The sequence below is a fragment of the Hypomesus nipponensis genome, chromosome 6, assembly GCF_054491055.1.
Source record: "Hypomesus nipponensis isolate SF chromosome 6, ASM5449105v1, whole genome shotgun sequence".
Classification (NCBI taxonomy): Eukaryota; Metazoa; Chordata; class Actinopteri; order Osmeriformes; family Osmeridae; genus Hypomesus; species Hypomesus nipponensis.
Genome location: NC_140366.1, coordinates 1,232,501 through 1,237,500, shown reverse-complemented (window position 1 = coordinate 1,237,500; position 5,000 = coordinate 1,232,501). Strand labels below are relative to the sequence as shown.

The 5,000-nt window shown below is 47.0% G+C and overlaps 17 non-coding genes across 17 annotated transcripts in view; all 17 read right to left on the bottom strand.

The window, feature by feature from the left end:
- LOC146285795 (5S ribosomal RNA) overlaps positions 1–63 on the bottom strand; it is a 119-nt gene extending 56 nt beyond the window's left edge. Inside the window, exon 1 of the ribosomal RNA XR_014760267.1 lies at positions 1–63. This exon is cut by the window's left edge and continues 56 nt beyond it. This is a non-coding gene — a ribosomal RNA (5S ribosomal RNA).
- Positions 64–237: 174 nt separating this feature from the next.
- LOC146285794 (5S ribosomal RNA) lies at positions 238–356 on the bottom strand. The gene has a single exon (XR_014760265.1). It is a non-coding gene; the product is annotated as a 5S ribosomal RNA (ribosomal RNA).
- Positions 357–536: 180 nt separating this feature from the next.
- LOC146285793 (5S ribosomal RNA) lies at positions 537–655 on the bottom strand. The gene has a single exon (XR_014760264.1). It is a non-coding gene; the product is annotated as a 5S ribosomal RNA (ribosomal RNA).
- Positions 656–827: 172 nt separating this feature from the next.
- LOC146285792 (5S ribosomal RNA) lies at positions 828–946 on the bottom strand. Its single transcript, XR_014760263.1, has one exon. It is a non-coding gene; the product is annotated as a 5S ribosomal RNA (ribosomal RNA).
- Positions 947–1,132: 186 nt separating this feature from the next.
- On the bottom strand, positions 1,133–1,251 carry LOC146285791 (5S ribosomal RNA). The gene has a single exon (XR_014760262.1). It is a non-coding gene; the product is annotated as a 5S ribosomal RNA (ribosomal RNA).
- Positions 1,252–1,437: 186 nt separating this feature from the next.
- On the bottom strand, positions 1,438–1,556 carry LOC146285790 (5S ribosomal RNA). Its single transcript, XR_014760261.1, has one exon. It is a non-coding gene; the product is annotated as a 5S ribosomal RNA (ribosomal RNA).
- Positions 1,557–1,732: 176 nt separating this feature from the next.
- On the bottom strand, positions 1,733–1,851 carry LOC146285789 (5S ribosomal RNA). Its single transcript, XR_014760260.1, has one exon. It is a non-coding gene; the product is annotated as a 5S ribosomal RNA (ribosomal RNA).
- A 180-nt stretch (positions 1,852–2,031) lies between these two features.
- On the bottom strand, positions 2,032–2,150 carry LOC146285788 (5S ribosomal RNA). Its single transcript, XR_014760259.1, has one exon. It is a non-coding gene; the product is annotated as a 5S ribosomal RNA (ribosomal RNA).
- Positions 2,151–2,318: 168 nt separating this feature from the next.
- On the bottom strand, positions 2,319–2,437 carry LOC146285787 (5S ribosomal RNA). Its single transcript, XR_014760258.1, has one exon. It is a non-coding gene; the product is annotated as a 5S ribosomal RNA (ribosomal RNA).
- A 186-nt stretch (positions 2,438–2,623) lies between these two features.
- LOC146285786 (5S ribosomal RNA) lies at positions 2,624–2,742 on the bottom strand. Its single transcript, XR_014760257.1, has one exon. It is a non-coding gene; the product is annotated as a 5S ribosomal RNA (ribosomal RNA).
- Positions 2,743–2,922: 180 nt separating this feature from the next.
- LOC146285785 (5S ribosomal RNA) lies at positions 2,923–3,041 on the bottom strand. Its single transcript, XR_014760256.1, has one exon. It is a non-coding gene; the product is annotated as a 5S ribosomal RNA (ribosomal RNA).
- A 172-nt stretch (positions 3,042–3,213) lies between these two features.
- Positions 3,214–3,332, bottom strand: LOC146285784 (5S ribosomal RNA). Its single transcript, XR_014760254.1, has one exon. It is a non-coding gene; the product is annotated as a 5S ribosomal RNA (ribosomal RNA).
- A 186-nt stretch (positions 3,333–3,518) lies between these two features.
- LOC146285783 (5S ribosomal RNA) lies at positions 3,519–3,637 on the bottom strand. Its single transcript, XR_014760253.1, has one exon. It is a non-coding gene; the product is annotated as a 5S ribosomal RNA (ribosomal RNA).
- A 180-nt stretch (positions 3,638–3,817) lies between these two features.
- Positions 3,818–3,936, bottom strand: LOC146285782 (5S ribosomal RNA). Its single transcript, XR_014760252.1, has one exon. It is a non-coding gene; the product is annotated as a 5S ribosomal RNA (ribosomal RNA).
- A 180-nt stretch (positions 3,937–4,116) lies between these two features.
- LOC146285781 (5S ribosomal RNA) lies at positions 4,117–4,235 on the bottom strand. Its single transcript, XR_014760251.1, has one exon. It is a non-coding gene; the product is annotated as a 5S ribosomal RNA (ribosomal RNA).
- A 168-nt stretch (positions 4,236–4,403) lies between these two features.
- LOC146285780 (5S ribosomal RNA) lies at positions 4,404–4,522 on the bottom strand. The gene has a single exon (XR_014760250.1). It is a non-coding gene; the product is annotated as a 5S ribosomal RNA (ribosomal RNA).
- Positions 4,523–4,708: 186 nt separating this feature from the next.
- LOC146285779 (5S ribosomal RNA) lies at positions 4,709–4,827 on the bottom strand. Its single transcript, XR_014760249.1, has one exon. It is a non-coding gene; the product is annotated as a 5S ribosomal RNA (ribosomal RNA).
- Between the last annotated feature and the right edge of the window lie 173 nt (positions 4,828–5,000).

Sequence of the window (5,000 nt, the reverse complement as noted above, 5' to 3'; positions counted from 1 at the left end):
GACCCTGCTTAGCTTCCGAGATCAGACGAGATCGGGCGTTGCCAGGCTGGTATGGCCGTACGAAATAAGTTGACAACCACAGGCTACTTATCCATATACAGATTTAGCAATTGACAATGCAAGGTGGTCTCTCTCTCTCTCTCTCTCCTGTCAAAATGAAAACAGCTTCCAGCCCCTTTCATGAAGGACTACTTGTGCATATTGCAAGATTTCAGTTTCTAAGTGAATGAGCAAAAGAGCATACAGCACCTGGTATTCCCAGGCGGTCTCCCATCCAAGTACTAACCAGGCCCGACCCTGCTTAGCTTCCGAGATCAGACGAGATCGGGCGTTGCCAGGCTGGTATGGCCGTACGAAATAAGTTGACAACCATAGGCTACTTATCCATATACAGATTTGGCAATTGACTATGCAAGGTGGTCTCTCTCTCTCTCTCTCTCTCTCTCGTGTCAAAATGAAAACAGCTTCCAGCCCCTTTCATGAAGGACTACTTGTGCATATTGCAAGATTTCAGTTTCTAAGTGAATGAGCAAAAGAGCATACAGCACCTGGTATTCCCAGGCGGTCTCCCATCCAAGTACTAACCAGGCCCGACCCTGCTTAGCTTCCGAGATCAGACGAGATCGGGCGTTGCCAGGCTGGTATGGCCGTACGAAATAAGTTGACAACCATAGGCTACTTATCCATATACAGATTTAGCAATTGACAATGCAAGGTGGTCTCTCTCTCTCTCTCTCGTGTCAAAATGAAAACAGCTTCCAGCCCCTTTCATGAAGGACTACTTGTGCATATTGCAAGATTTCAGTTTCTAAGTGAATGAGCAAAAGAGCATACAGCACCTGGTATTCCCAGGCGGTCTCCCATCCAAGTACTAACCAGGCCCGACCCTGCTTAGCTTCCGAGATCAGACGAGATCGGGCGTTGCCAGGCTGGTATGGCCGTACGAAATAAGTTGACAACCATAGGCTACTTATCCATATACAGATTTAGCAATTGACAATGCAAGGTGGTCTCTCTCTCTCTCTCTCTCTCTATCTCTCTCGTTTCAAAATGAAAACAGCTTCCAGCCCCTTTCATGAAGGACTACTTGTGCATATTGCAAGATTTCAGTTTCTAAGTGAATGAGCAAAAGAGCATACAGCACCTGGTATTCCCAGGCGGTCTCCCATCCAAGTACTAACCAGGCCCGACCCTGCTTAGCTTCCGAGATCAGACGAGATCGGGCGTTGCCAGGCTGGTATGGCCGTACGAAATAAGTTGACAACCACAGGCTACTTATCCATATACAGATTTAGCAATTGACAATGCAAGGTGGTCTCTCTCTCTCTCTCTCTCTCTATCTCTCTCGTTTCAAAATGAAAACAGCTTCCAGCCCCTTTCATGAAGGACTACTTGTGCATATTGCAAGATTTCAGTTTCTAAGTGAATGAGCAAAAGAGCATACAGCACCTGGTATTCCCAGGCGGTCTCCCATCCAAGTACTAACCAGGCCCGACCCTGCTTAGCTTCCGAGATCAGACGAGATCGGGCGTTGCCAGGCTGGTATGGCCGTACGAAATAAGTTGACAACCACAGGCTACTTATCCATATACAGATTTAGCAATTGACAATGCAAGGTGGTCTCTCTCTCTCTCTCTCTCTCGTGTCAAAATGAAAACAGCTTCCAGCCCCTTTCATGAAGGACTACTTGTGCATATTGCAAGATTTCAGTTTCTAAGTGAATGAGCAAAAGAGCATACAGCACCTGGTATTCCCAGGCGGTCTCCCATCCAAGTACTAACCAGGCCCGACCCTGCTTAGCTTCCGAGATCAGACGAGATCGGGCGTTGCCAGGCTGGTATGGCCGTACGAAATAAGTTGACAACCATAGGCTACTTATCCATATACAGATTTGGCAATTGACTATGCAAGGTGGTCTCTCTCTCTCTCTCTCTCTCTCTCGTGTCAAAATGAAAACAGCTTCCAGCCCCTTTCATGAAGGACTACTTGTGCATATTGCAAGATTTCAGTTTCTAAGTGAATGAGCAAAAGAGCATACAGCACCTGGTATTCCCAGGCGGTCTCCCATCCAAGTACTAACCAGGCCCGACCCTGCTTAGCTTCCGAGATCAGACGAGATCGGGCGTTGCCAGGCTGGTATGGCCGTACGAAATAAGTTGACAACCATAGGCTACTTATCCATATACAGATTTAGCAATTGACAATGCAAGGTGGTCTCTCTCTCTCTCGTGTCAAAATGAAAACAGCTTCCAGCCCCTTTCATGAAGGACTACTTGTGCATATTGCAAGATTTCAGTTTCTAAGTGAATGAGCAAAAGAGCATACAGCACCTGGTATTCCCAGGCGGTCTCCCATCCAAGTACTAACCAGGCCCGACCCTGCTTAGCTTCCGAGATCAGACGAGATCGGGCGTTGCCAGGCTGGTATGGCCGTACGAAATAAGTTGACAACCATAGGCTACTTATCCATATACAGATTTAGCAATTGACAATGCAAGGTGGTCTCTCTCTCTCTCTCTCTCTCTATCTCTCTCGTTTCAAAATGAAAACAGCTTCCAGCCCCTTTCATGAAGGACTACTTGTGCATATTGCAAGATTTCAGTTTCTAAGTGAATGAGCAAAAGAGCATACAGCACCTGGTATTCCCAGGCGGTCTCCCATCCAAGTACTAACCAGGCCCGACCCTGCTTAGCTTCCGAGATCAGACGAGATCGGGCGTTGCCAGGCTGGTATGGCCGTACGAAATAAGTTGACAACCACAGGCTACTTATCCATATACAGATTTAGCAATTGACAATGCAAGGTGGTCTCTCTCTCTCTCTCTCTCTCTCTCGTGTCAAAATGAAAACAGCTTCCAGCCCCTTTCATGAAGGACTACTTGTGCATATTGCAAGATTTCAGTTTCTAAGTGAATGAGCAAAAGAGCATACAGCACCTGGTATTCCCAGGCGGTCTCCCATCCAAGTACTAACCAGGCCCGACCCTGCTTAGCTTCCGAGATCAGACGAGATCGGGCGTTGCCAGGCTGGTATGGCCGTACGAAATAAGTTGACAACCATAGGCTACTTATCCATATACAGATTTAGCAATTGACAATGCAAGGTGGTCTCTCTCTCTCTCTCTCGTGTCAAAATGAAAACAGCTTCCAGCCCCTTTCATGAAGGACTACTTGTGCATATTGCAAGATTTCAGTTTCTAAGTGAATGAGCAAAAGAGCATACAGCACCTGGTATTCCCAGGCGGTCTCCCATCCAAGTACTAACCAGGCCCGACCCTGCTTAGCTTCCGAGATCAGACGAGATCGGGCGTTGCCAGGCTGGTATGGCCGTACGAAATAAGTTGACAACCATAGGCTACTTATCCATATACAGATTTAGCAATTGACAATGCAAGGTGGTCTCTCTCTCTCTCTCTCTCTCTATCTCTCTCGTTTCAAAATGAAAACAGCTTCCAGCCCCTTTCATGAAGGACTACTTGTGCATATTGCAAGATTTCAGTTTCTAAGTGAATGAGCAAAAGAGCATACAGCACCTGGTATTCCCAGGCGGTCTCCCATCCAAGTACTAACCAGGCCCGACCCTGCTTAGCTTCCGAGATCAGACGAGATCGGGCGTTGCCAGGCTGGTATGGCCGTACGAAATAAGTTGACAACCACAGGCTACTTATCCATATACAGATTTAGCAATTGACAATGCAAGGTGGTCTCTCTCTCTCTCTCTCTCTCTCTCGTGTCAAAATGAAAACAGCTTCCAGCCCCTTTCATGAAGGACTACTTGTGCATATTGCAAGATTTCAGTTTCTAAGTGAATGAGCAAAAGAGCATACAGCACCTGGTATTCCCAGGCGGTCTCCCATCCAAGTACTAACCAGGCCCGACCCTGCTTAGCTTCCGAGATCAGACGAGATCGGGCGTTGCCAGGCTGGTATGGCCGTACGAAATAAGTTGACAACCATAGGCTACTTATCCATATACAGATTTGGCAATTGACTATGCAAGGTGGTCTCTCTCTCTCTCTCTCTCTCTCTCGTGTCAAAATGAAAACAGCTTCCAGCCCCTTTCATGAAGGACTACTTGTGCATATTGCAAGATTTCAGTTTCTAAGTGAATGAGCAAAAGAGCATACAGCACCTGGTATTCCCAGGCGGTCTCCCATCCAAGTACTAACCAGGCCCGACCCTGCTTAGCTTCCGAGATCAGACGAGATCGGGCGTTGCCAGGCTGGTATGGCCGTACGAAATAAGTTGACAACCATAGGCTACTTATCCATATACAGATTTAGCAATTGACAATGCAAGGTGGTCTCTCTCTCTCTCGTGTCAAAATGAAAACAGCTTCCAGCCCCTTTCATGAAGGACTACTTGTGCATATTGCAAGATTTCAGTTTCTAAGTGAATGAGCAAAAGAGCATACAGCACCTGGTATTCCCAGGCGGTCTCCCATCCAAGTACTAACCAGGCCCGACCCTGCTTAGCTTCCGAGATCAGACGAGATCGGGCGTTGCCAGGCTGGTATGGCCGTACGAAATAAGTTGACAACCATAGGCTACTTATCCATATACAGATTTAGCAATTGACAATGCAAGGTGGTCTCTCTCTCTCTCTCTCTCTCTATCTCTCTCGTTTCAAAATGAAAACAGCTTCCAGCCCCTTTCATGAAGGACTACTTGTGCATATTGCAAGATTTCAGTTTCTAAGTGAATGAGCAAAAGAGCATACAGCACCTGGTATTCCCAGGCGGTCTCCCATCCAAGTACTAACCAGGCCCGACCCTGCTTAGCTTCCGAGATCAGACGAGATCGGGCGTTGCCAGGCTGGTATGGCCGTACGAAATAAGTTGACAACCACAGGCTACTTATCCATATACAGATTTAGCAATTGACAATGCAAGGTGGTCTCTCTCTCTCTCTCTCTCTCTCTCGTGTCAAAATGAAAACAGCTTCCAGCCCCTTTCATGAAGGACTACTTGTGCATATTGCAAGATTTCAGTTTCTAAGTGAATGA